This window comes from Oncorhynchus nerka, linkage group LG18 (genome assembly GCF_034236695.1).
Source record: "Oncorhynchus nerka isolate Pitt River linkage group LG18, Oner_Uvic_2.0, whole genome shotgun sequence".
Lineage (NCBI taxonomy): Eukaryota > Metazoa > Chordata > Actinopteri > Salmoniformes > Salmonidae > Oncorhynchus > Oncorhynchus nerka.
In genome coordinates this window covers 2,854,689-2,870,878 of record NC_088413.1, presented here as the reverse complement: position 1 = coordinate 2,870,878, position 16,190 = coordinate 2,854,689, and the positions used below count along the sequence as shown (strand labels likewise).

The 16,190-nt window shown below is 42.3% G+C and overlaps 1 pseudogene; it reads left to right on the top strand.

Moving 5' to 3' along the window:
• Nucleotides 1–16,190, top strand: part of LOC135561699 (calcium/calmodulin-dependent protein kinase type II delta chain-like) — a 132,915-nt pseudogene that overhangs the window by 65,008 nt on the left and 51,717 nt on the right.

Genomic DNA, 16,190 nt, shown 5'->3' with positions numbered 1-16,190 from the left:
CTCTATACCCTATTCCCCCTATACCGTGTCTAACCAGATCTCTATACCCTATTCCTTATTCCCTATACCCTATTCCCTATACCGTGTCTAACCAGATCTCTATACCCTATTCCTTATTCCCTATACCCTATTCCCTATACCGTGTCTAACCGATCTCTATACCCTATTCCTTATTCCCTATACTCTATTCCCTATACCGTGTCTAACCAGATCTCTATACCCTATTCCCTATACCATGCACTACTGTCTACCCAGAGCTCTATACCCTATTCCCTATACTATGCACTACTGTATACCCAGAGCTCTATTCCCTATACCCTATTCCCTTTACCCTATTCCATATTTCCTATACCCTGTACCCTATACTCTATTCCCTATACCTTATACTCCTATTCCTTATACCCTATACCCTATTCCCTGTACCCTATACTCTATTCCCTATTCCCTATACCTTATACCCTATTCCTTATACTCTATACCCTATACCCTATTCCCTGTACCCTATACTCTATTCCCTATACCTTATACCCTATTCCCTATTCTTGATTCCTTATACCCTATTCCCTATTCCTGATATCCTATTCCTTATACCCTATTCCCTATTCCGTATACCCTATTCCCTATTCCTTATACCCTATTCCCTATTCCTGATACCCTATTCCTTATACCTTATACCCTATTCCCTATACCCTATTCCGTGCACTACTACAAGGCCCATAGAGGTCTGATCTAAAGGACTTTCCAACCATTGTTCATTTGTTACTTAATTCTACTGTTTCTGTTTCTGTTTATTGTCAAAAATAAAATATCACAATAAATATCCTTTCATATAAAAACAGAGTAGTGCCTTTTATAGATAAGAGGGCACCCTTTGGGATGTAGCCAAGCACACACCCTTCTCTTTCTCACCCCCTTTTCCACCTGCTCCTTTTATAGATAAGAGGGCACCCTTTGGGATGTAGCCAAGCACACACCCTTCTCTTTCTCACCCCCTTTTCCACCTGCTCCTTTTATAGATAAGAGGGCACCCTTTGGGATGTAGCCAAGCACACACCCTTCTCTTTCTCACCCCCTTTTCCACCTGCTCCTTTTATAGATAAGAGGGCACCCTTTGGGATGTAGCCAAGCACACACCCTTCTCTTTCTCACCCCTTTTCCACCTGCTCCTTTTATAGATAAGAGGGCACCCTTTGGGATGTAGCCAAGCACACACCCTTCTCTTTCTCACCCCTTTTCCACCTGCTCCTTTTATAGATAAGAGGGCACCCTTTGGGATGTAGCCAAGCACACACCCTTCTCTTTCTCACCCCTTTTCCACCTGCTCCTTTTATAGATAAGAGGGCACCCTTTGGGATGTAGCCAAGCACACACCCTTCTCTTTCTCACCCCTTTTCCACCTGCTCCTTTTATAGATAAGAGGGCACCCTTTGGGATGTAGCCAAGCACACACCCTTCTCTTTCTCACCCCTTTTCCACCTGCTCCTTTTATAGATAAGAGGGCACCCTTTGGGATGTAGCCAAGCACACACCCTTCTCTTTCTCACCCCCTTTTCCACCTGCTCCTTTTATAGATAAGAGGGCACCCTTTGGGATGTAGCCAAGCACACACCCTTCTCTTTCTCACCCCCTTTTCCACCTGCTCCTTTTATAGATAAGAGGGCACCCTTTGGGATGTAGCCAAGCACACACCCTTCTCTTTCTCACCCCCTTTTCCACCTGCTCCTTTTATAGATAAGAGGGCACCCTTTGGGATGTAGCCAAGCACACACCCTTCTCTTTCTCACCCCTTTTCCACCTGCTCCTTTTATAGATAAGAGGGCACCCTTTGGGATGTAGCCAAGCACACACCCTTCTCTTTCTCACCCCTTTTCCACCTGCTCCTTTTATAGATAAGAGGGCACCCTTTGGGATGTAGCCAAGCACACACCCTTCTCTTTCTCACCCCTTTTCCACCTGCTCCTTTTATAGATAAGAGGGCACCCTTTGGGATGTAGCCAAGCACACACCCTTCTCTTTCTCACCCCCTTTTCCACCTGCTCCTTTTATAGATAAGAGGGCACCCTTTGGGATGTAGCCAAGCACACACCCTTCTCTTTCTCACCCCCTTTTCCACCTGCTCCTTTTATAGATAAGAGGGCACCCTTTGGGATGTAGCCAAGCACACACCCTTCTCTTTCTCACCCCTTTTCCACCTGCTCCTTTTATAGATAAGAGGGCACCCTTTGGGATGTAGCCAAGCACACACCCTTCTCTTTCTCACCTTTTCCACCTGCTCCTTTTATAGATAAGAGGGCACCCTTTGGGATGTAGCCAAGCACACACCCTTCTCTTTCTCACCCCCTTTTCCACCTGCTCCTTTTATAGATAAGAGGGCACCCTTTGGGATGTAGCCAAGCACACACCCTTCTCTTTCTCACCCCCTTTTCCACCTGCTTTGAAATGATCAGCCCTTCAGTAGAGACTATAGTACCACTGCTGTTGTCTGGTGAAATGATCAGCCCTTCAGTAGAGACTATAGTAACACTGCTGTTGTCTGGTGAAATGATCAGCCCTTCAGTAGAGACTATAGTAACACTGCTGTTATTCTTCTCTCTTTTTATTAGCTTTCCTCTTTTCTAACAATCTTTAATTAGTGAATTGCTCTCTCTTCCCCTCCTCTATTCTGCTCTCTCCTCCCCTCCTCTATTCTACTATCTCCCCTCCTCTTTCTGCTGAAATCCTCCCCTTCAGTAGAGACTATTCTACTCTGTCCTCCCCTCCTCTATTCTGCTCTCTCCTCCCCTCCTCTATTCTGCTCTCTCTCCCCTCCTCTATTCTGCTCTCTCCTCCCCTCCTCTATTCTGCTCTCTCCTCCCCTCCTCTATTCTGCCCTCTCCTCCCCTCCTCTATTCTACTCTCTCCTCCCTCCTCTATTCTGCTCTCTCCTCCCCTCCTCTATTCTGCTCTCTCCTCCCCTCCTCTATTCTGCTCTCTCCTCCCCTCCTCTATTCTGCTCTCTCCTCCCCTCCTCTATTCTGCTCTCTCCTCCCCTCCTCTTCTGCTCTCTCCTCCCCTCCTCTATTCTGCTCTCTCCCCCCTCCTCTATTCTGCTCTCTCCTCCCCTCTATTCTGCTCTCTCCTCCCCTCCTCTTTTCTGCTCTCTCCTCCCCTCCTCTATTCCGCTCTCTCCTCCCCTCCTCTATTCTGCTCTCTCCTCCCCTCTATTCTGCTCTCTCCTCCCCTCCTCTATTCTGCTCTCTCCTCTCCTCCTCTATTCTGCTCTCTCCTCCCCTCCTCTTTTCTGCTCTCTCCATCCTTCCCTCCTTTCTTTCTGTCCCCTCCACAATTTCAGGGAGCCATTTTGACCACTCTGCTGGTAACAAAAAACTTCTCAGGTATGTCCTTCTCTTTCTCTCTCTGTTCTTCGATCTCTCTCTCTGTCTCTCTGTCTCTCTCTCTGTCTCTCTCTCTGTCCTTTGGTCTCTCTCTGTTCTCTCCCTCTGTCTCTCTGTCTCTCTCTTTGTCTCTCTCTCTGTCCTTTGCTCTCTCTCTGTTCTCTCTCTCTGTCTCTCTCTCTGTCTCTCTCTCTGTCCTTTGCTCTCTCTCTGTCTCGCTTTCTCGCTGTCTCTCTCTCTCTTTGTCCTCTCTCTTTCTCTATCTCTCTCTTTCTCTCTGTCTCTCGCTCTGTCTCTCTGTCTCTCTCTGTCTCTCTCTCTGTCCTTTGCTCTCTCTCTGTTCTCTCCCTCTGTCTCTCTTTCTCACTGTCTCTCTCTATTTGTCCTCTCTCTCTGTCTCTCTCTTTCTCTCTATCTCTCGCTCTGTCTCTCTCTCCCTCTGTCCTCTCTGTCTCTCTTTCTCTCTTTCTTTCTGTCTCTCTCTCTGTGTCTCTCTCTCTGTCTCTCTCTCTCTCTCTCTCTCTGTCTCTCTTTCTCTCTTTCTTTCTGTCTCTCTCTCTGTGTCTCTCTCTCTCTCTCTCTCTCTCTCTCTCTCTCTCTCTCCCTCTCTGTCTCTCTTTCTCTCTTTCTTTCTGTCTCTCTCTCTGTGTCTCTCTCTCTCTCTCTCTCCTCTCCCTCTCTGTCTCTCTGTCTCTCTCTCTGTGTGTGTAAAACTCCAAAAGTAATGTCACTTTACTACCCATATCTGTCTGTTTTGCAGTTATTTTGATTCATGTTTTTCTTTAGAATTAAATAATCTGATTTTATTTGATCTTTACAATTAATCATTTTCTTCTTTTTAATTGTTTTTTTTATATTTCTTTACGTCCTTTGTTTGGGATGTGGTACCCTCGAGGTAAGAACACACATCCTCTCCGTCAGCCAATCAGTGGCCAGTGTCTCATGTCACTTCCTCTCTGTCAGCCAATCAGTGGCCAGGGCCTCATGTCACACCCTTTGTCGGTACTCTTATACCCCTTTCACACAATATCGGGCCGATCCCAACCAAACTGTGCTGGCTCAGATATTTTCTTGTCACATTGTCTCTTGTCGGCACGGTTACAGTAACTATGGAGGATGCATAACCAGGCCGGCTCAGTACAGCTTGGTTTGGTTCGACTCCGTAGTGTTAAAATCCCTTTTAAGACATCTTGATTTTATAATAGTACATTAGTGAATGTAGTATATGTATGTATGTAGTATATATATATATACACACACACATTGCATTGGGAAGTATGCAGATCCCTTGACTTTATCCACATTTTGTTACGTTACAGCCTTATTCTAAAATGGATTTAATTGTTGTTTATCAATCTACACACAATACCCCATAATAACAAAGCAAAAATGTATGTTAAAAAAACAACTGAAATCTTGTTTCTCCTGTGGTCTGAGAGTCCTTTTGGTGCCTTTTGGCTAACTCCAAGCGGGCTGTCATGTGCCTTTTACTGAGGACTGGCGGCCACTCTACCATAACGGCCTGGTTGGTGGAGTGCTGCAGAGATGGTTGTTCTTCTGGAAGTTTCTCCCATCTCCACAGAGGAACTCTGGAGCTCTGTCAGAGTGACCATCGGGTTCTTGGTCACCCCCCTGACCAAGGCCCTTCTTCGCCGATTGGCCAGTTTGGCCCGGGGTGGTTTCAGAATTTCAGAATGATGGAGGCCACTGTGTTCTTGGGGAACTTCAATGCTGCAGAAATGTTTTGGTACCCTTCCCCAGATCTGTGCCTCGACACAATCCTGTCTCAGAGCTCTACAGACAATTCCTTCAGACCTCTTGGCTTGGTTGTTGCTCTGACCTGCACTGTTAACTGTGTGCCTTTTCAAATCATGTCCAATCAATTGAATTTACCACAGGTGGACTCCAATCAAGTTGTAGAAACATCTCAAGGATGATCAACGGAAACAGGTTGTACCTGAACTCAATTCAGAGTCTCATAACAAAGGGTCTACTTAAATACTGATGTAAATAAGGCATCTGTTCATACTTTTTAATACATTTGCAAACATTTCTAAAAACCTATTTTCACTTTGCCATTATGGGGTATTGTGTGCAGATTGCTGAGTTTAAAAAAAAATGTAATGCATTTTATAATAAGACTGTAACGCAACAAAATATGGAAAAAGTGAAGGGGTCTGAATACTTTCCGAATGCCCTGTACATAAACAGGATGTTGTGAATACAGTATATGCACATCCACAGAATACTGCATGTAGTATATATACAATATATATGCAGTATATTATGAATAGTGAATATAGTACATTCACAGAATACTTCATGTTGTGTATATATACAGTATGTACATGGTATATTATAAATAGTAAATATAGTACAATCACATCAACAGAATACTTCATGTTGTATATATACAGTATGTAAATGGTATATTATAAATAGTAAATATAGTACATTCACATCCACAGAATACTGCATGTAGTATATATACAGTATATATGCAGTATATTATAAATAGTAAATATAGTACAATCACATCAACAGAATACTTCATGTTGTATATATACAGTATGTAAATGGTATATTATAAATAGTAAATATAGTACATTCACATCCACAGAATACTGCATGTAGTATATATACAGTATATATGCAGTATATTATGAATAGTAAATATAGTAAATTCACAGAATAGTTAATGTAGTGTATATATATATATATAGTATATATATAGTATATAATGCATCATGTAGAATATATACAGTATGTTATAAATAGTAAATATAGTACATACACATCAACAGAATACTGCATGTAGTATATATACAGTATATATACAGTATATTATGAATAGTGAATATAGTTCATTCACATCCACAGAATACTTCATGTAGTATATACTATATGTAGAATATGTTGTAGCATGACGATGCAGATGCATGCAATGATTTTATACAATTACTTTAATACCATGACTTTAATACTGACTTTAATACCATGACTTTAATACTGACTTTAATACCATGACTTTAATACTGACTTTAATACCATGACTTTAATACTGACTTTAATACTGACTTTAATACCATGACTTTAATACTGACTTGAATACTGACTTTAATACCATGACTTTATTACCATGACTTTAATACTGACTTTAATACCATGACTTTAATACCATGACTTTAATACTGACTTTAATACTGACTTTAATACTGACTTTAATACCATGACTTTAATACTGACTTGAATACTGACTTTAATACCATGACTTTATTACCATGACTTTAATACTGACTTTAATACCATGACTTTAATACCATGACTTTAATACTGACTTTAATACTGACTTTAATACTGACTTTAATACCATGACTTTAATACTGACTTGAATACTGACTTTAATACCATGACTTTATTACCATGACTTTAATACCATGACTTTAATACCATGACTTTAATACTGACTTTAATACCATGACTTTAATACTGACTTTAATACCATGACTTTAATACCATGACTTTAATACCATGACTTTAATACCATGACTTTAATACTGACTTTAATACTGACTTTAATACCATGACTTTAATACCATGACTTTAATACTGACTTTAATACCATGACTTTAATACCATGACTTTAATACTGACTTTAATACCATGACTTTAATACCATGACTTTAATACCATGACTTTAATACTGACTTTAATACCATGACTTTAATACCATGACTTTAATACTGACTTTAATACTGACTTTAATACCATGACTTTAATACCATGACTTTAATACCATGACTTTAATACCATGACTTTAATACCATGACTTTAATACTGACTTTAATACCATGACTTTAATACCATGCCTTTAATACCATGACTTTAATACTGACTTTAATACTGACTTTAATTCCATGACTTTAATACCATGACTTTAATACCATGACTTTAATACCATGACTTTAATACTGACTTTAATTCCATGACTTTAATACTGACTTTAATTCCATGACTTTAATACTGACTTTAATACTGACTTTAATACCATGACTTTAATACCATGACTTTAATACCATGACTTTAATACCATGACTTTAATACTGACTTTAACACTGACTTTAATACCATGGCTTTAATACCATGACTTTAATACCATGACTTTAATACCATTACTTTAATACTGACTTTAATACTGAATTTAATACCATGACTTTAATACTGACTTTAATACCATGACTTTAATACCATGACTTTAATACCATGACTTTAATACTGACTTTAATACCATGACTTTAATACTGACTTTAATACCATTACTTTAATACCATGACTTTAATACTGACTTTAATACCATGACTTTAATACCATGACTTTAATACCATGACTTTAATACCATGACTTTAATACTGACTTTAATACCATGACTTTAATACCATGACTTTAATACTGACTTTAATACCATGACTTTAATACCATGACTTTAATACCATGACTTTAATACTGACTTTAATACCATGACTTTAATACCATGACTTTAATACTGACTTTAATACCATGACTTTAATACCATGACTTTAATACCATGACTTTAATACCATGACTTTAATACCATGACTTTAATACTGACTTTAATACTGACTTTAATACCATGGCTTTAATACCATAACTTTAATACCATGACTTTAATACCATGACTTTAATACCATGACTTTAATACCATTACTTTTATATCACTGTATATTTTAAACGTTTTGAAACACAAGGAAACATGTCTCTGTCATTTGACAGATTCAACCATTTAGTTGTTGTTTCAAAACGTTGTTTCAAAACGTTTCCTCTTGTTTTGAGTCTAATGAACACAGTCCTGTTGCACTATGGAGGCTGTCTGTCTCTGTGAGAAACACTGGTGTTAACCTTCCTCTCTATTTCTCTCTTCCTCTCTCTTTCTCTCTCCCTCTCTCCCTCTCTTCCTTCCTTCCTTCCTTCCTTCCTTCCTTCCTTCCTTCCTTCCTTCCTTCCTTCCTTCCTTCCTTCCTTCCTTCCTTCCTTCCTTCTTTCCTCTCTACAGCAGTCAAGAGTCTGCTGAACAAGAAGGCTGACGCTGTCAAGGTGAGTTTCTGGGGCAGCGTTCCAAATGGCTCCCTTTGTTTCTCTACGTCGTACACTACCTTTGGTCAGAGCCCTCTGCAGAAAACAGTGCACTAACATAGAGAGTAGGATGCTGATTGGCCCTCTGAAGAAAGCAGTGCACTAACATAGAGAGTAGGGTACTGATTGGCCCTCTGCAGAAAGCAGTGCACTAACATAGAGAGTAGGTTGCTGATAGGCCCTCTGCAGAAAGCAGTGCACTAACATAGAGAGTAGAGTGCTGATTGGCCCTCCGAAGAAAGCAGTGCACTAACTAGATATTAGGGTGTTGATTGGCCCTCTGTCTTTTAATGTAACATAGAGATTAGGGTGCTAATTGGCCCTCTGTAGAAAGCAGTGCACTAACTAGAGAGTAGGGTGTTGATTGGTCCTGTGTGTTGTAATGTAACATAGAGAGTAGGGTGCTGATTGGCCCTGTGTTTTGGTAATGTAACATAGAGAGTAGGGTGCTGATTGGTCCTGTGTTTTGTAATGTAACATAGAGAGTAGGGTGCTGATTGGTCCTGTGTTTTGTAATGTAACATAGAGAGTAGGGTGCTGATTGGTCCTGTGTGTTGTAATGTAACATAGAGCGTAGGGTGCTGATTGGCCCTGTGTTTTGGTAATGTAACATAGAGAGTAGGGTGCTGATTGGTCCTGTGTTTTGTAATGTAACATAGAGAGTAGGGTGCTGATTGGTCCTGTGTGTTGTAATGTAACATAGAGAGTAGGATGCTGATTGGCCCTGTGTGTTGTAATGTAACATAGAGAGTAGGGTGCTGATTGGCCCTGTCTGTTGTAATGTAACATAGAGAGTAGGATGCTGATTGGCCATGTGTTTTTTTCTGTAACCACTGATAACCTGTTAACCTCTCCTCCCATTTCCTGTAGTTTTGTCTCTGGTTTCCTGTAGTCACTAAGTTCTGCCATCTCAGTACTCTGGTATAGATAGTCCTGTCTCAGTACTCTGGTATAGATAGCCCTGTCTCAGTACTCTGGTATAGATAGTCCTGTGTCAGTACTCTGGTATAGATAGCCCTGTCTCAGTACTCTGGTATAGATAGCCCTGTCTCAGTACTCTGGTATAGATAGCCCTGTCTCAGTACTCTGGTATAGATAGTCCTGTGTCAGTACTCTGGTATAGATAGCCCTGTCTCAGTACTCTGGTATAGATAGTCCTGTGTCAGTCCATCTCTGTACTCTGGTATAGATAGCCCTGTCTCAGTACTCTGGTATAGATAGCCCTGTGTCAGTACTCTGGTATAGATAGCCCTGTCTCAGTACTCTGGTATAGATAGCCCTGTGTCAGTACTCTGGTATAGATAGCCCTGTCTCAGTACTCTGGTATAGATAGCCCTGTGTCAGTACTCTGGTATAGATAGCCCTGTCTCAGTACTCTGGTATAGATAGCCCTGTGTCAGTACTCTGGTATAGATAGCCCTGTCTCAGTACTCTGGTATAGATAGCCCTGTGTCAGTACTCTGGTATAGATAGCCCTGTCTCAGTACTCTGGTATAGATAGCCCTGTGTCAGTACTCTGGTATAGATAGCCCTGTGTCAGAGCTTTGTCAGTACTCTGGTATAGATAGCCCTGTCTCAGTACTCTGGTATAGATAGCCCTGTGTCAGTACTCTGGTATAGATAGCCCTGTGTCAGAGCTTTGTCAGTACTCTGGTATAGATAGCCCTGTGTCAGTACTCTGGTATAGATAGCCCTGTGTCAGTACTCTGGTATAGATAGCCCTGTCTCAGTACTCTGGTATAGATAGCCCTGTCTCAGTACTCTGGTATAGATAGCCCTGTCTCAGTACTCTGGTATAGATAGTCCTGTGTCAGTCCATCTCTGTACTCTGGTATACATAGCCCTGTGTCAGTAGTCTGGTATAGATAGTCCTGTGTCAGTACTCTGGTATAGATAGTCCAGTCTCATTACTCTGGTATAGATAGCCCTGTCTCATTACTCTGGTATAGATAGCCCTGTCTCAGTACTCTGGTATAGATAGTCCTGTCTCAGTACCCTGGTATAGATAGTCCTGTGTCAGTACTCTGGTATAGATAGTCCTGTGTCAGTACTCTGGTATAGATAGTCCTGTGTCAGTACTCTGGTATAGATAGCCCTGTGTCAGTACTCTGGTATAGATAATCCAGTCTCATTACTCTGGTATAGATAGCCATGTGTCAGTACTCTGGTATAGATAGCCCTGTGTCAGTACTCTGGTATAGATAGCCCTGTCTCAGTACTCTGGTATAGATAGCCCTGTCTCAGTACTCTGGTATAGATAGCCCTGTGTCAGAGCTTTGTCAGTACTCTGGTATAGATAGCCCTGTCTCAGTACTCTGGTATAGATAGCCCTGTGTCAGTACTCTGGTATAGATAGCCCTGTGTCAGAGCTTTGTCAGTACTCTGGTATAGATAGCCCTGTGTCAGTACTCTGGTATAGATAGCCCTGTGTCAGTACTCTGGTATAGATAGCCCTGTCTCAGTACTCTGGTATAGATAGCCCTGTCTCAGTACTCTGGTATAGATAGCCCTGTCTCAGTACTCTGGTATAGATAGTCCTGTGTCAGTCCATCTCTGTACTCTGGTATACATAGCCCTGTGTCAGTAGTCTGGTATAGATAGTCCTGTGTCAGTACTCTGGTATAGATAGTCCAGTCTCATTACTCTGGTATAGATAGCCCTGTCTCATTACTCTGGTATAGATAGCCCTGTCTCAGTACTCTGGTATAGATAGTCCTGTCTCAGTACCCTGGTATAGATAGTCCTGTGTCAGTACTCTGGTATAGATAGTCCTGTGTCAGTACTCTGGTATAGATAGTCCTGTGTCAGTACTCTGGTATAGATAGCCCTGTGTCAGTACTCTGGTATAGATAATCCAGTCTCATTACTCTGGTATAGATAGCCATGTGTCAGTACTCTGGTATAGATAGCCCTGTGTCAGTACTCTGGTATAGATAGCCCTGTCTCAGTACTCTGGTATAGATAGCCCTGTGTCAGTACTCTGGTATAGATAGCCCTGTCTCAGTACTCTGGTATAGATAGCCCTTTGTCAGTACTCTGGTATAGATAGCCCTGTCTCAGTACTCTGGTATAGATAGCCCTGTGTCAGTACTCTGGTATAGATCGCCCTGTGTCAGAGCTTTGTCAGTACTCTGGTATAGATAGCCCTGTCTCAGTACTCTGGTATAGATAGCCCTGTGTCAGTACTCTGGTATAGATAGCCCTGTGTCAGAGCTTTGTCAGTACTCTGGTATAGATAGCCCTGTGTCAGTACTCTGGTATAGATAGCCCTGTGTCAGTACTCTGGTATAGATAGCCCTGTCTCAGTACTCTGGTATAGATAGCCCTGTCTCAGTACTCTGGTATAGATAGCCCTGTCTCAGTACTCTGGTATAGATAGTCCTGTGTCAGTCCATCTCTGTACTCTGGTATACATAGCCCTGTGTCAGTAGTCTGGTATAGATAGTCCTGTGTCAGTACTCTGGTATAGATAGTCCAGTCTCATTACTCTGGTATAGATAGCCCTGTCTCATTACTCTGGTATAGATAGCCCTGTCTCAGTACTCTGGTATAGATAGTCCTGTCTCAGTACCCTGGTATAGATAGTCCTGTGTCAGTACTCTGGTATAGATAGTCCTGTGTCAGTACTCTGGTATAGATAGCCCTGTGTCAGAGCTTTGTCAGTACTCTGGTATAGATAGCCCTGTGTCAGTACTCTGGTATAGATAGCCCTGTGTCAGTACTCTGGTATAGATAGCCCTGTCTCAGTACTCTGGTATAGATAGCCCTGTCTCAGTACTCTGGTATAGATAGCCCTGTCTCAGTACTCTGGTATAGATAGTCCTGTGTCAGTCCATCTCTGTACTCTGGTATACATAGCCCTGTGTCAGTAGTCTGGTATAGATAGTCCTGTGTCAGTACTCTGGTATAGATAGTCCAGTCTCATTACTCTGGTATAGATAGTCCAGTCTCATTACTCTGGTATAGATAGCCCTGTCTCAGTACTCTGGTATAGATAGTCCTGTGTCAGTACTCTGGTATAGATAGTCCTGTGTCAGTACTCTGGTATAGATAGTCCTGTGTCAGTACTCTGGTATAGATAGCCCTGTGTCAGTACTCTGGTATAGATAATCCAGTCTCATTACTCTGGTATAGATAGCCATGTGTCAGTACTCTGGTATAGATAGCCCTGTGTCAGTACTCTGGTATAGATAGCCCTGTCTCAGTACTCTGGTATAGATAGCCCTTTGTCAGTACTCTGGTATAGATAGCCCTGTCTCAGTACTCTGGTATAGATAGCCCTGTGTCAGTACTCTGGTATAGATCGCCCTGTGTCAGAGCTTTGTCAGTACTCTGGTATAGATAGCCCTGTCTCAGTACTCTGGTATAGATAGCCCTGTGTCAGTACTCTGGTATAGATAGCCCTGTGTCAGAGCTTTGTCAGTACTCTGGTATAGATAGCCCTGTGTCAATACTCTGGTATAGATAGCCCTGTGTCAGTACTCTGGTATAGATAGCCCTGTCTCAGTACTCTGGTATAGATAGCCCTGTCTCAGTACTCTGGTATAGATAGCCCTGTCTCAGTACTCTGGTATAGATAGTCCTGTGTCAGTCCATCTCTGTACTCTGGTATACATAGCCCTGTGTCAGTAGTCTGGTATAGATAGTCCTGTGTCAGTACTCTGGTATAGATAGTCCAGTCTCATTACTCTGGTATAGATAGCCCTGTCTCATTACTCTGGTATAGATAGCCCTGTGTCAGTACTCTGGTATAGATAATCCCTCAGTCTCATTACTCTGGTATAGATAGCCATGTGTCAGTACTCTGGTATAGATAGCCCTGTGTCAGTACTCTGGTATAGATAGCCCTGTCTCAGTACTCTGGTATAGATAGCCCTGTGTCAGTACTCTGGTATAGATAGCCCTGTCTCAGTACTCTGGTATAGATAGCCCTTTGTCAGTACTCTGGTATAGATAGCCCTGTCTCAGTACTCTGGTATAGATAGCCCTGTGTCAGTACTCTGGTATAGATAGCCCTGTCTCAGTACTCTGGTATAGATAGCCCTGTCTCAGTACTCTGGTATAGATAGCCCTGTGTCAGTACTCTGGTATAGATAGCCCTGTCTCAGTACTCTGGTATAGATAGCCCTGTGTCAGTACTCTGGTATAGATAGTCCTGTCTCAGTACTCTGGTATAGATAGCCCTGTCTCAGTACTCTGGTATAGATAGTCCAGTCTCATTACTCTGTTATAGATAGTCCTGTGTCAGTCCATCTCTGTACTCTGGTATAGATAGCCCTGTCTCAGTACTCTGGTATAGATAGCCCTGTCTCAGTACTCTTGTATAGATAGCCCTGTGTCAGTACTCTGGTATAGATAGCCCTGTGTCAGTACTCTGGTATAGATAGTCCTGTTTCAGTACTCTGGTATAGATAGCCCTGTGTCAGTACTCTGGTATACATAGTCCTGTCTCAGTAGTCTGGTATAGATAGCCCTGTCTCAGTACTCTGGTATAGATAGCCCTGTGTCAGAGCTTTGTCAGTACTCTGGTATAGATAGCCCTGTGTCAGTACTCTGGTATAGATAGCCCTGTGTCAGTACTCTGGTATAGATAGCCCTGTGTCAGTACTCTGGTATAGATAGCCCTGTCTCAGTACTCTGGTATAGATAGTCCTGTCTCAGTACTCTGGTATAGATAGCCCTGTGTCAGAGCTTTGTCAGTACTCTGGTATAGATAGCCCTGTGTCAGTACTCTGGTATAGATAGCCCTGTGTCAGAGCTTTGTCAGTACTCTGGTATAGATAGCCCTGTCTCAGTACTCTGGTATAGATAGCCCTGTCTCAGTACTCTGGTATAGATAGCCCTGTGTCAGAGCTTTGTCAGTACTCTGGTATAGATAGCCCTGTGTCAGTACTCTGGTATAGATAGCCCTGTGTCAGTACTCTGGTATAGATAGCCCTGTGTCAGTACTCTGGTATAGATAGCCCTGTCTCAGTACTCTGGTATAGATAGTCCTGTCTCAGTACTCTGGTATAGATAGTCCTGTCTCAGTACTCTGGTATAGATAACCCTGTGTCAGAGCTTTGTCAGTACTCTGGTATAGATAGCCCTGTGTCAGTACTCTGGTATAGATAGCCCTGTGTCAGAGCTTTGTCAGTACTCTGGTATAGATAGCCCTATCTCAGTACTCTGGTATAGATAGCCCTGTGTCAGTACTCTGGTATAGATAGCCCTGTGTCAGAGCTTTGTCAGTACTCTGGTATAGATAGCCCTGTGTCAGTACTCTGGTATAGATAGCCCTGTGTCAGTACTCTGGTATAGATAGCCCTGTGTCAGTACTCTGGTATAGATAGCCCTGTCTCAGTACTCTGGTATAGATAGTCCTGTCTCAGTACCCTGGTATAGATAGTCCTGTGTCAGTACTCTGGTATAGATAGTCCTGTGTCAGTACTCTGGTATAGATAGTCCTGTGTCAGTACTCTGGTATAGATAGCCCTGTGTCAGTACTCTGGTATAGATAATCCAGTCTCATTACTCTGGTATAGATAGCCATGTGTCAGTACTCTGGTATAGATAGCCCTGTGTCAGTACTCTGGTATAGATAGCCCTGTCTCAGTACTCTGGTATAGATAGCCCTGTGTCAGTACTCTGGTATAGATAGCCCTGTCTCAGTACTCTGGTATAGATAGCCCTTTGTCAGTACTCTGGTATAGATAGCCCTGTCTCAGTACTCTGGTATAGATAGCCCTGTGTCAGTACTCTGGTATAGATAGCCCTGTCTCAGTACTCTGGTATAGATAGCCCTGTCTCAGTACTCTGGTATAGATAGCCCTGTGTCAGTACTCTGGTATAGATAGCCCTGTCTCAGTACTCTGGTATAGATAGCCCTGTGTCAGTACTCTGGTATAGATAGTCCTGTCTCAGTACTCTGGTATAGATAGCCCTGTCTCAGTACTCTGGTATAGATAGTCCAGTCTCATTACTCTGTTATAGATAGTCCTGTGTCAGTCCATCTCTGTACTCTGGTATAGATAGTCCTGTGTCAGTCCATCTCTGTACTCTGGTATAGATAGCCCTGTCTCAGTACTCTGGTATAGATAGCCCTGTCTCAGTACTCTTGTATAGATAGCCCTGTGTCAGTACTCTGGTATAGATAGCCCTGTGTCAGTACTCTGGTATAGATAGTCCTGTTTCAGTACTCTGGTATAGATAGCCCTGTGTCAGTACTCTGGTATACCTAGTCCTGTCTCAGTAGTCTGGTATAGATAGCCCTGTCTCAGTACTCTGGTATAGATAGCCCTGTGTCAGAGCTTTGTCAGTACTCTGGTATAGATAGCCCTGTGTCAGTACTCTGGTATAGATAGCCCTGTGTCAGTACTCTGGTATAGATAGCCCTGTGTCAGTACTCTGGTATAGATAGCCCTGTCTCAGTACTCTGGTATAGATAGTCCTGTCTCAGTACTCTGGTATAGATAGTCCTGTCTCAGTACTCTGGTATAGATAGCCCTGTGTCAGAGCTTTGTCAGTACTCTGGTATAGATAGCCCTGTGTCAGTACTCTGGTATAGATAGCCCTGTGTCAGAGCTTTGTCAGTACTCTGGTATAGATAGCCCTGTCTCAGTACTCTGGTATAGATAGCCCTGTCTCAGTACTCTGGTATAGATAGCCCTGTGTCAGAGCTTTGTC